Source organism: Myotis brandtii, unplaced genomic scaffold (assembly GCF_000412655.1).
Source record: "Myotis brandtii unplaced genomic scaffold, ASM41265v1 scaffold40, whole genome shotgun sequence".
Taxonomy (NCBI): Eukaryota; Metazoa; Chordata; class Mammalia; order Chiroptera; family Vespertilionidae; genus Myotis; species Myotis brandtii.
In genome coordinates, this window is record NW_005365372.1 from 1,547,216 (window position 1) to 1,561,164 (window position 13,949).

Here is a 13,949-nt window from a genome sequence, read left to right on the forward strand (position 1 = left end):
GTTTATTTTCTCTTTAGTTTCCATTGCCCTAGGAGCTGTGTCTGTGAAGATATTGCTTTGGCATATGTCTGAGATTTTGCTGCCTGTGGATTCCTCTATTATTTTTATGGTTTCCCATCTTACGTTTAAGTCTTTGTCCACTTTGAGTTTATTTTTGTGTATGGTATAAGTTGGTGGTCTAGTTTAATTTTTTTTCATGTGTCTGACCAAATTTCCCAGCACCATTTATTGAAGAGTCTGTCTTGACTCTATTGTATGCTCTTGCCTCCTTTGTCAAATATTAATTGAACATAGTGGTTTGGGTCGATTTCCGGGTTCTCTATTCTATTCCATTGGTCTATACGTCTGTTCTTGTGCTAGTACCAGGCGGTTTTGAGAACAGTGGCTTTGTAATACATCTTGATATCTGGTATTGAGATCCCTCCTACTTTTATCTTCTTTCTCAGGATCTCAGCAGCTATTCAGGGTCGTTTTTATTTCAGATGAATTTTTGGAAAGGTCTTTCTAGTTCTGTGAAATATGCTGTTGGTATTTTGAGTCTATACATTGCTTTGGGTAGCATGGACATTTTAATAATGTTAATTCTACCAATCAGTGAACACGGTATATTCTTCCATCTGTTTATGGCTTCCTCTATCTTTTTTTTTTTCAATGTCCTGTAGTTTTCTGAGTAGAGGTCTTTTACCTTCTTAGTTAAGTTTATTCCTATGTATCTTAATTTTTTTGTGTAATGGTAAATGGGATTGTTCTTTTAATCTCTCTTTCTGTAAGTTCATTAATGGTGTATAAAAAGGCCATTGATTTCTTGGCATTAATTTTGTATCCTGCTACATTGCCGAATTTCATTTATTAAGTCTAATAATTTTTTATGGAGTCTTTAGGGTTTTCTAGGTACAGTATCATGTCATCTGTGAATAATGACAATTTTTGTTGTGTTTTCATTGTCATTTGTCATGAGAATCCATTTTATTTCTTCTTTGATCATTTTGGTAACTCAATTATTGTTTAATAGCATGCTATTTAACTTCCACGGGTTTGATTTTTTTCATTGTTTTTATTGTAGTAGATTTCTAATTTTATGCCATTGTGATCTGAGAAGATGCTTGGTATTATTTCTATCTTCTTAAATTTGATGAGACTTTGCTTGTGTCCCAATCTGCGGTCTGTCTTTGAAAATGTCCCATATGCACTTGAGAATAATGTATATTCTGTAGCATTCGGTTGAAATATTCTGAAGATGTGAATTAAGTCCATCTGATCTAGTGAGTCATTTAAGATTGATGTTTCTTTGCTGATTTTTTTGTTTAGAAGATTTGTCCAGTGGTATTAATGAGGTATTAAAGTCCCCTACTATGACTGTATTGCTGTCAAACTCTTTCTTGATATCATCCAGAAGTTTTTTTGTTTTTTTAATGTATTTGGGTGGTCCTTTATTGAGTGCATATATGTTTACCAGAGTTATATCTTCTTGTCGAATTGCTCACTTTAGTATTATGAAGTGGCCTTCCTTATCTCTTGTTATGGCCTTCATTTTGATGTCTATTTTGTCAGATATAAATATTGCTAACCCACCTTTTTTTTTTCATTTCCATTCTCCAGGAAAAAAAAAATTTCCATTTCTCCACTCTCAGTGTGTGTGAGTCCTTTGTTCTGAGGTGCGTTTCTTGTAGACAGCAGATATATGCATCATGTTTTCTAATGCATTCAGCTACCCTATGTCTTTTTATTGGAGCATTTAATCAATTTACATACAAGTTTATTATTGATAGGTACTTATTTGCTGTCACTTTTATTCTTTATGCCTGACTTCCTTCTTCCCTTCCTATTTCTTCTTTTTACAGCAGTCCCTTTACCATTTCTTACATTGGTGGCTTGGTGGTAATAAACTCCCCTAGCCCTTTTTGGTCTATGAAGCTCCTTATTTCACCTTCAATTTTGAATGATAGCCTTGCTGGGTATAGTAGTCTTGGATTCAGTCCCTTGCTTTGCATCACTGTATATTTAATTCCATTCCCTTCTGGCCTAATTTGTTTTTGTTGAGAATTCCGTTGATAGTCTATTGGGAAATCCCTCATACGTAACTTTCTGTCTCTCTCTGGCAGCCTTTAAGATTCTTACTTTGCCATTGGTGTTTGCCAATTTAATTATGATGTGTCTTGGTGTCGGTCTTTTGGGGTTCATCTTGCATGGGACTCTGTGTGCTTCCTGAAATTATATGAGTTTTTACTTCCCAATATCAGAGAAATTTTCTGTCATTATTTCTTCAAACAAGTTTTCTATTCCTTGCTCAGTTTTCTCTCCTTTTGGCACCTCTATTATGCCGATATTTTTTCATTTTGTGTTGTCCCAAAGTTCCCTTCAGCTCTCCTTGTGTTTTTGAAGTGTTTTTTTTTTTCAGTTGCTGCTTTGCTTGGCTGTTTTTTCCTACCTTTATCTTCTAGCTCACTGATGGGGTTCTCAACTTCTTCTAGTCTACTGTTGATGCTGTCTATTGTGTTCTTTATTGCAGTGATGCCATTCTTCATTTCCTCCTGGTTCTTCTTCATTTCCTCTTGATTTTTACACATGTTGTTGAATTTGTCTTCCATCCTTTTCAGTGTCTTTATGACCATTGCTCTGAATTCTTTCTCTGAAAAATTGCTTGCCTCCATTTCATTTACTTCCTTTACCAATGATTCCTCCTTTTCTTTCATATAGGGGCTGTTTCTTTGTCTCCCCATTTTTGCCCCTCTCAGGGTGTCTGGTCATGTGGCTCACTCTCTACGTTGACCAAAAGGCACAAAATACAACTCTACAAGACACAACACAGAGAGAACACAACACAAATGTTTTCACAACACTGATAGTCCCAATAAAGGTGAGCACCAGAGAAAAGAGAATTATGGGAGAGAAAAGAACACATAAATGATATTGAAAAAAGGAAAAAAGGTAAGAGAGAAAAGAAAAAAATAAGGAAAAAATATTCGTATATGGGGAGAAAACTCCACAAAACAGACAAATATTTTTTTAAATGCAAACAAGAAACACCCAGATAAAAAGGGGGGAACCAAATCTGAAAAGGCAGAGTTTATTTCCAGAAAGTAAGGTAAAGGAATTGAATGAATGGGGGAATGGCTATAGTTCAGTATAGAAGAGGTAGAAAGAGAATGAGTGGATAAGAAGAAAAGTAAAAAACAAAATAGTCAATAAATTTTTAAAAATTCCCATTTCTTTTATCTATCTATCTATCTATCTATCTATCTATCTATCTATTTTCGGAACAGGAGAATAGAGTACAATAGAGTACAGAGCAAATAGGCTTGTGAGTGAAACTTATTAAGCAATTAGGATAAGAAGAGAGCAAGCAAGGAGAGTAAAAATAAAAACATTTTAAAAAGAAGAAGAAAATTGGCTAGTGAAGAAAGAGAAAAGAGAAGGGTGCATGGACTTGGAGCAGGGGAGAGGAAATTAGATATATGAGCAAGCCAACAGAGACTACTATAATAGAAATGTGTCAATAAAGTAGATTAAAAAGATCAATTTTTAACAAGAAGTAAAAAGAAAGGAGAGAGAAAAACTAAAGTAAGAACAGGGGAAGAGAAACAGGATGAAAAAGGAGAAGTGAGGAAGTAAAGTTTGGCAAAAAGGAAAAAGTGAGATAAAGCAAAATAATGATAAAAATAAAAATATAATGTATAACACTAATCAAAAAAAAGGTTAAAAAATAATAATAATAACTAAAAGTAAAATAAAGAAAAAAGGAAAAAATTTTCTTTCCCTTCGTTTCTTAAGTAAAAGTTAAAAAATAAAAAGGTGAAGTAGTGAAGTATCATTTGCTTCAGCTGAGTTTTAATCTCTGATGGCTGGATTAAGACCCCTCTCTACTGTGCTGTTTGGCACTTCTCAGTTTCCTCTTGTGTAGTCAGGACCAGGACCATGTTGAAATTCCCAGCAATCTACCCCTCCTCTGTGTCTGTCTCCACAGGCTTGGGTTTAGGCATGCGGGACCAATCTGCCTGCTTTGTTTGTCTGCCTGCTTTCAGTCATATTTACACAAGCGTCTATTTCTGACACGTGCTCTAGGTGGCTGTGTTGCTGTGTCAGTTTCTGGGGCCAGTAGAAGGGGCTAGCTAGCTCTTCTGGAGAAAAATGGCTGTTTAGGATTGGAGGGCCTGGGCTGTCCCAGAGCTGGATTCCTGGTCATCGCCTCTCCCTGCTTTGCTCCCCAGCCTCCACCAAACCACCTCTACCTGCACTGCAGCCTCGGTGAGTGTTTGTAATCGAAAGATCCTATGTATTGGGTTTAGTGAGTAAAAGCAAGGAAAATATAAAGACAGAGCAACTGTGCTGCTGCGTGATTCTCTCCCCCCGCCCCCTCCCCGGCACTGTGTAGCCAGTGCAGAACTTCAGGCTGCCTTTCTGGGCGCAGTTTCCCACAGCTATGGAGTTAGATCTAGAGTCCCCCACTGCCAGCAGCCCTGTGGACCCCTTCCACAGTGGAGTGTTACATGTGTCCCCATGGGATGCAGACTTGGTGCAGTGCAGTTTCCTTCTGACCTCTAGTCTTGGTGGTCATGCATTTCTCTCTCCAGCCAAGATCCCCAATCCCACCATTATCCAGGCATCTTCTATCCTTTCAGGCTGCGGATTATCTCAGCAACTGTGTTTAATTTGCCAATTGTGGGTGGATGTTTTTCAATTTAGTTGTTTCTTCTATCTGCTCTGTGAGAAGGTACTGGACACGTCCGCCTATTTGGCCGCCATTTTGTCTCTCCCCTCCACACACCCAGACAAACTTTCTAGGAGCCCGCGGCTGGGGAGGCTGGAGTCTTGGTGTTCTCGGGTTCACAGCCAAGGTAGCAGGTCCCTGGCCGATGTGGCTGTAGGGTCCCAGATGTGTCTGAGGACTCCCGAGTGGAGGTGAGGCTGGGCTCCCAGTCACAGCAGCTCTCCCCTTCAAATGGAATGGTCTCTGCCGCAGAGCTGGCTGCCCCGGGAGAGATTGCAGTGGTAGTAGAGGCTGCCTGACTAGGGTAGCCTGGTCTGCCAGCCCCCAACAGTCCTGCGGAATATAACTGCCCCTCACTCACACACACAGACATGCCCCACATGTCCATGCACTCCACTTTTCTCCCTCACTCACTCTCTCTCCCTCACTGCTGTCCTGTCAGCCGCCATCTTGGATTCTCCCTAGTTGCTCCTGTATTGGTTGCATATATGTTTACTACAGTTATATCCTCTTATTGTATTGATCACTTTAAAATTATGAAGTGTCCTTCATTATCTCTTGTTATGGTCTTCACTTTGAAGTCTATTTTGTCAGATATGAGTCTGCAACTTTTTTTTTTTCATTTCCATTTGAAAAAAAAATGTTTCCATCCTTTCATTTTCATTCTCTTTGAGTCCTTTTATCTGAGATGGGTCTCTTGAAGACAGCATATATATGGGTAATATTTTATCTATTCAACTACCAAATGTCTTTTGATTGGAGCATTTAAGCCATTTACATTTATAGCTATTACTGATAGGTACTTATATACTTTATTCTTATTCTTATTAGGCCTGTGTTCTCTTTCTCAGTATTTCTTCTACTTACAACAGTTCCTTTATTATTTCTTACAGTGCTTGTTTGGTGGTAATAAACTTTTTTAGCCTTTTTTTCTGTGAAGCTCTTTATTTCTTCTTAAATTTTGAATGATAGCCTTGCTGGATAGAGTAGTCTTGGGTTCAGTCCCTTAGTTTTCATTCCTCTGTTGACTTCATGCCATACCCTTCTGACCTGAAGTATTTCTACTGAGAAGTCAGTTGACAGTCTAAAGGGAGCTCTCTTTAGGTAACTTTCTGTTTCAAACTTGCTACCTTTAAAATTCTCTGTTTGTCTTTATTTCTTTGCCACTGTAATTAATATTGCCTAGGTGTGTGTCTTTTGGAATTCAACTCAGTTGGGACTCTCTCTGTTTCCTGAACTTCAGTGACTTTTTCTTTCACCATATTAGGGAAATATTCTGCAATTATGTCTTCAAACAGGTTCTCTATTCCTTTCTAAGATTCTGCTTCTTCTGGTCCCCTATAATACAAATATTGTTACATTTCATATTGTCCCAAAGCTCCCTTAGACTCTCCTCCTGCTTTTTATTTTTTTTCTATTTGCTGCTTTGAATGGGTGTTTTTTCTATCTTGTCTTCTAATTCACTGATTCATTTCTCAGCTTCTCCTAGTTTACTGTTGAATCCTTCCAGGTGTTCTTTCTTTCACTATGTCATTCCTCATTTCCAATTGATTCTTATTTATTATTTTCACCTATGTTTTCATGTGTTTTTATTTTGTAGCTCTCACTAAGTTCCTTATAATACTCATTAAGTTGCTTGTACTTCGTACTGAATTGAAAACCCTTATTACCATTTCTCTGAATTATTTATCTTTCCAATCATTTACTTCCATTTCATTTAGTTTGTTTTCTGGCTTTTCCTGCTTTTCTCTCCGTTGGGGGTTGTTTATTTGTCTCCAGGTTTTGCTGTCCCTTTGTTATTGTTTGTATATATTAGATCAAACTTCTACATCTCCCAGAATTTGTGGGGTGGTCTCATGTGTTACGTGTTTTGTGGAACAAACTAAAAACAAAAAAAAAAATGAGAGGGGGAATATGTAGATGCAGAGCTAAAATAAAGAAAATAAGAATGAATAATTAGGGAAATTGGTTAAGGGAAATGGTTTAAAATAAAGGAGGAAGAAGTAGAAAGAAAAGAAACAAATATTTTTTAAGGAGAATAGGGAGAATGCAGATATACCTAAAATAATAAAATGGGGAAAAAAATGAGAAAGCAGGAAAAAAGAGAAAAAAATGTTGAATAGTGAAGAAAAGAAAAAAATAATTTAAAAAATGGGTAGGAAAAGAGAAGAGGAAAATTAGATATATGATGAAAACAACTAGGAAAATTACAAATCATTAAAGCAGATTGACAAAGAAGATGAATTAAAAAAGGAAAAAAAGGAAAGAGAAAAAATTATAAAAAAAGAAAAAAATGGAAGAAAAAAGAAATAAAAAGTGAAGTGGCATTCATTTCAGCAGTTTAGTGCCCCATGGGAGCTCCCTTTGCATCCTACTCTCCTAATTGCTATGGTCGACTGTTCTTTCTGTCCATTCTGGGCTTTCTGTGTTGTACTTAGGTGCTAACCACTGTCAGAAAATGACTTCTTTTGGCTTTCAGCAGCCTTATTCAAGCTTCAAGTGATCCACTGTTTTTTTGTCTCCACAGGACTTGGCTATAAGTAGGAGAGGCCAATCTGCCCTCTAAAGTAGGTTTGTTAGCAGCATGGGGCCCAGGGCTGGGTGAGCAAACTTCTCCTAAGTCCTCACGTTCCACCTCTGCCCAGCTTTGCCTGTCAGCCAACTGTCAATCTTAATCACTAAAAAATCTAATTCTGAAAGGGCTTTAGGCAAGGGAGGTGCTGTTTAGCTTTTAGGGAATGTGGTGGGAGTGTTTCCCTGCCCCAGATCTACTCCTCTGTGAGTGGCCCAAAATATTACTCTGCCCTCAGTTGGACAGAGATCCTTGTGTGAACAGTAGGATTGGTTGTAAACCTGAAGTTTCTATTAGCTTTCCATTGGGGCAAAGTACCAGACAGGTTCCCAGAATAGTGAGCAGATGGCCCCTCCTCCAAACCAGTTACTGTGGCTCCTGAGACTGTTCAAACCAGTAGGCTTGGCCTCTGCTTTTATTTCCTCTGAAAAGGTCAAAATGCAGGGTGTGCTGGCAGGGCTCCTGAGGGTGAGACAGACTGTATCACCTAGGGCAGGTTTGTTTTTCTTTTCCTGTTCTGAAACTTCTGGAAAATGGCCATATATGTTTGGGGCCTATGACCAAATGTAGGACTCCTGGCTGCTGCTTTTCCATGTTTCCCCACAATGTTTCCCAACCCATCCTCTCCTTGGTGAGGTCTGCGCCTCCCTCCCTTGGGTGAGTAGCTGGAAATGAAAATTCCTGTGCTCTGGGTTTAAAACAAAACAAAACAAAACAATGCATCATGAAACTGTGGTGCAGCTTTGTCTTGGACTAGCTCTGGTCTACAGCTCCAGATTCCACCATGGCCAGCAGCCCTGCTGCCTTTCATGGCTGGATGTTATGTGGGCTGTGGGTCTCAGCTCCTGTGCTCTGGGCAGTGGAGCCCAGCCTTGCTCCTGGGCCTCTATCTTTTGAGGGAACAGACCCTCCCATAGCTGGGAGCTCCCTCCTCACTCTTGCTGGCCTGCTGCCCCTGGAAGCTGGGTCAGCTCCTCTTGCCACCTTGCCCTTCCTAATGGTCTCAGGTGTTTTCTGTCCTTCTTTGATATGTCTCCTCCTCAGCTGGACCTCAGTTGGTAATTCCAGGTGAATATTCTTTAAGTTGTAGTTTCAGTCTGGCCCTGGGATGAGGTGCACAATAGGTCTGCCTATTCAGCTGCCATTCCCGCCCCCAAACCCCTATACATGTGCTTTTAAATTTCTCATCTGATAATCTATTTTATTTTACAGGAAAAGTATATTTTTGTAAGAGATTGGATAGTTTGAGAAACAATAGAAAAGGTGGTTTGATTATCTAGATGCCTGGGTTGGTGAAGATCTTAATTGTCAGAAATATAGTCTTATGGTCATGAAACTAGCTGTAACTGTTCAGAAATGTTCAAAATATTGTGTGTGTGTGTGTGTGTGTGTGTGTGTGAGTGATTAAGTAAAACAGGCTTTTCTGAAAACAGTTGTGTAAAGCTCTTTTGCTGCAGAAGTTTTTAAAATTGCAGATTTTCAAATCCAAGCTAAGGCTTTGATAAGAACCACTATTTTGTGCAAATAACTTTATAAATCAAAATAAAAATAGATATTTTATTTTTGAATGAATAGAATCTAATAACCAAGGTTAATTGAGATTATGCTGTCAGTGTAGCTTTCTGCTCTGATTGATGAGGTATTAAGATAATTCTAACAAATGGAATGTAAAAGTTACCATGAATCATTTTATTGGTATGCTATGAAAGGGAGTAATCACAGATAAGGTGATGTGCAAGAAATTGAAAAATCAAGTCCATCTGAACTCACTTAAGGGCAAAGCAGAATCTATAACATCAAGGAGTTTATAGTTTGGCAAAGGAAATGCACATTAAAATTATTTAAATAATGATTTAGTTGCATTTGATAAAGGAAAATTATATTCATGTGAAAACATGTAATGGTATATATAATTCAGATTGAAGTAATGCAAGAAAGCTTCTCTGACAAAGTGACATTTGAACTGAGACCTAATCAATAAGTTAAAATTAGTCAGATAAATGGAGGAGGACACTGTTATAGGCAAGGAAAATATTGTTTTTTGATCGCCCTGGGAGAAGAATGCATTTGAATGGATAAAAGTGAAGTGCCTAGAACATGTACTAGTAAAAGGAAGTGATAGTCGATGAGACTGCCTAGTTGCTGAGATGAGGCATGTCTTGAAAGGCCATGGTCAGTCACTATTTTGAGCTTTATCCAAAGAACAATAACAGGACATTAATGAGTTACTAGCAGGACAGTGACATGATTAGAAATCTTGAAGATTACTTCAATTTATTTGAAGAGAATGCATTTGAGGGGTCTTAAACACCTGGAGATAGGATTCAGAGAAATTTTATACTTTTTAATAAATTTATTTTTTCCAATAATCACTTTTACCATCCAAAAATACCATTCCTAACATTTTAGTTATTCAGTATTTTCTATGTGTATTAAAAACAATCTGGATTATAACATACAAGTTGTTGTATAATTTGTTTACTTCACTCATCCTATGAGCATTTTCATGTGACTAATGACTCAGTATCATGATTTTCATGTATGTTATTTTTCCAAAATACTTATTTTGGTTCCAATTTTTCACTATCATATCATATTATGGTAGCACCATGAGCACAATTTTTATACATAAATCTTTGTTCAATTCTCTAACTATATGGAATACTAGATAAATTCTGAGAAGTGACATTTCTTTTTCCCCCCTTTTGTGGAATTTATTTGGTTTAACACTGGTTAACAAAATTATGCAAGTTTCAGGTGCGTAATTCTACAACATATCATCTATGCACTGTATTGTATGTTCAGCACCCCAAATAATATCTCTGTACATCACCATTTTTCCCCCCATACCCTCCTCTATCTTGCCTCCAACACCACCCCCCCACACACACACATACACACAGCGGTCATCCTACTCTCTATATATGACTATCTGTATTTTGTAGGAGCAAGGATGATTTTAATTTTAACCAAATTTGGGTAAAAACTCCAAGTGGAAAAAGTTGGGGTTTATAACAGTTAAGAGACAGATCTTTTTATATTTTTTTCTTAAAGTCAGTATTTAGTAGTTGGCTTTATAAGAAGTAGTTATTTTAATAGTGAATTGTAAGGTCACCTGATTTAATATAGATTGAAATACAGAGTTAATATAAAGTTAGATGAGATAGATGATAATATAGGTTATTCAGAACAATAAGAACCCCAGCCGAAACCGGTTTGGCTCAGTGGATAGAGCGTCAGCTTGCGAACTGAGGGGTCCCGGGTTCGATTCCGGTCAAGGGCATGTACCTGGGTTGCGGGCACATCCCCAGTGGGAGGTGTGCAGGAGGCAGCTGATCGATGTTTCTCTCTCATTGATGTTTCTAGCTCTCTATCTCTCTCCCTTCCTCTCTGTAAAAAATCAATAAAATATATTAAAAAAAAGAACCCCAAATGGCAATCTAAAGTGCTTAGATAAAATACATTTAAAAAATTTAAAGTATTGAAAAAAAGACAAGACAGTAAGGAATTAAAAGGCCAAAATGTAATTCACAGTGAAAACGCAAAAGAAGAAAGGAGAACACTGAAGTTATGTTTTTGTTTTGTTTTGTTTTTTGTGTTTTGTTTTTTCCTTTGAGGGATTTGCCTTTCTTAGTGAACTGGAGCTTCTGGAGAGAGGTAAAACTATGATACCTCCTACTTTAGGGGTTATAGAAAGAGACCTTCTTTCCAATAAGACATAAATTCTAAAAATCTATACTCTGTGGGTGTAAATTCTTTAAAAATAAGCCCATTAATCACTTCCCAGGGGAACTCAATTTTTTTTCTTGGTACCCTGGTAAGCAAGTTAACAGGGGTTGGGATAGAGCATCCTTAAGAAGTTCTAACTACACTTTGCTTTCAGATTTATAGCTCAAATTCACATAACCTAAGTAGGCCAAAAAGTCTCAGGATATGATTATAGTATAGTATTATCCTGAGCTAGTAGTATCCTTATGCATATGATAAAGGTAATCATAAATTCTCTCTGGAGGAGAGCATTTCATCCTAGACCTCAAATCACCTAAATCCATTTTTCAAGGACAACAAGCATCACCCATTCAAAAATAAACACACATAATACAATGAAGTGCCATGAGTTAGAGCTAAGAAAAACAATAGGCAGCAAAAAATTCATAACCTCTTCAAATATTTAAATTATCAGTCAAACTATAAAACAAATATAAAAACTCATGTTTAACAAAAATGCTACAAATAATAGATTTTTTTAAATGCCCTGGAGATTTGAATATATGAAAAATAGAACGCTGCTAAGAATAAAAATATGCAATAACAAATTTTAGAAATCACTGGGTTTATTTCATGCAAATTTGATATAGCTGAAGATGTATTTGGTAAACTTGAAGGTAGGTCAAAATAAATTTTCTAGAATGCAGCATGGAGAGATAAAGAAAAGAAAAATATGAATGTAATAATTAGTAAGAGACAGACATTCAATGGCATTTTTTTCTGACCTTATGTAAGACAAACATTCTCTCACTTCAGGGTTCTCATACATGTCACTCTCAGTACCTGGAATGTTTTTCCCCTAGATATTAAAATTTCTAGTGGCTGGTCGATTCTCATTATTGAAATTGCAACTTCATATGAAATACTTATCATATTTCTGGAGAAGCCTTCTACAGTGGATTAATGAGTATTGAATCACTCAACCTACAATCTACCCTTTGTTTCCTGTAAGGCAGTGTCTGAAAAGCAAAAAGAAAACAAAATGTTCAAAATGTTATATAGCTCAGATTTCTTTTTACTTAGTCCCTAGCTCTCTATCTCTCTCCCTTCCTCTCTGTAAAAAATCAATAAAATATATTAAAAAAAAGAACCCCAAATGGCAATCTAAAGTGCTTAGATAAAATACATTTAAAAAATTTAAAGTATTGAAAAAAAGACAAGACAGTAAGGAATTAAAAGGCCAAAATGTAATTCACAGTGAAAACGCAAAAGAAGAAAGGAGAACACTGAAGTTATGTTTTTGTTTTGTTTTGTTTTTTGTGTTTTGTTTTTTCCTTTGAGGGATTTGCCTTTCTTAGTGAACTGGAGCTTCTGGAGAGAGGTAAAACTATGATACCTCCTACTTTAGGGGTTATAGAAAGAGACCTTCTTTCCAATAAGACATAAATTCTAAAAATCTATACTCTGTGGGTGTAAATTCTTTAAAAATAAGCCCATTAATCACTTCCCAGGGGAACTCAATTTTTTTTCTTGGTACCCTGGTAAGCAAGTTAACAGGGGTTGGGATAGAGCATCCTTAAGAAGTTCTAACTACACTTTGCTTTCAGATTTATAGCTCAAATTCACATAACCTAAGTAGGCCAAAAAGTCTCAGGATATGATTATAGTATAGTATTATCCTGAGCTAGTAGTATCCTTATGCATATGATAAAGGTAATCATAAATTCTCTCTGGAGGAGAGCATTTCATCCTAGACCTCAAATCACCTAAATCCATTTTTCAAGGACAACAAGCATCACCCATTCAAAAATAAACACACATAATACAATGAAGTGCCATGAGTTAGAGCTAAGAAAAACAATAGGCAGCAAAAAATTCATAACCTCTTCAAATATTTAAATTATCAGTCAAACTATAAAACAAATATAAAAACTCATGTTTAACAAAAATGCTACAAATAATAGATTTTTTTAAATGCCCTGGAGATTTGAATATATGAAAAATAGAACGCTGCTAAGAATAAAAATATGCAATAACAAATTTTAGAAATCACTGGGTTTATTTCATGCAAATTTGATATAGCTGAAGATGTATTTGGTAAACTTGAAGGTAGGTCAAAATAAATTTTCTAGAATGCAGCATGGAGAGATAAAGAAAAGAAAAATATGAATGTAATAATTAGTAAGAGACAGACATTCAATGGCATTTTTTTCTGACCTTATGTAAGACAAACATTCTCTCACTTCAGGGTTCTCATACATGTCACTCTCAGTACCTGGAATGTTTTTCCCCTAGATATTAAAATTTCTAGTGGCTGGTCGATTCTCATTATTGAAATTGCAACTTCATATGAAATACTTATCATATTTCTGGAGAAGCCTTCTACAGTGGATTAATGAGTATTGAATCACTCAACCTACAATCTACCCTTTGTTTCCTGTAAGGCAGTGTCTGAAAAGCAAAAAGAAAACAAAATGTTCAAAATGTTATATAGCTCAGATTTCTTTTTACTTAGTCCTGAAGAGAATAAGGTTCCAGCAATTATATGCAGTCCAGTGAGTATAGAAAAGCAGAACGGAGTCAGAAGTTTCTTCTTGTTACTATATATGTTGGCCAACAAAATCATGGATATGTAAAGATTGAAAAGCAATTCCATTGGTTGGCTTCAGATTATTAGTGGCTAATGATTGATTTCATGGGTGTCAAGAGGCATCTTTGGCAATAGTAGCAGTGATTGTGGTGAGAGTAGCTTTGTGATGGTTCTCTGGATCATGGCTTTGGTGATATTATCTCTTTTTGGCATTATTTAAACAACACATTTATTTAGATTTGGCTCATGTGCCATAAAATTTACACTTCTAAAGTGCACATTACATTGGGTTTTAATGGATTTCAAATTGTGCCACTATCACCATTACCTATTTCAGAATGTTTTTATTATCCTTAAAAGAAAACCTGTAT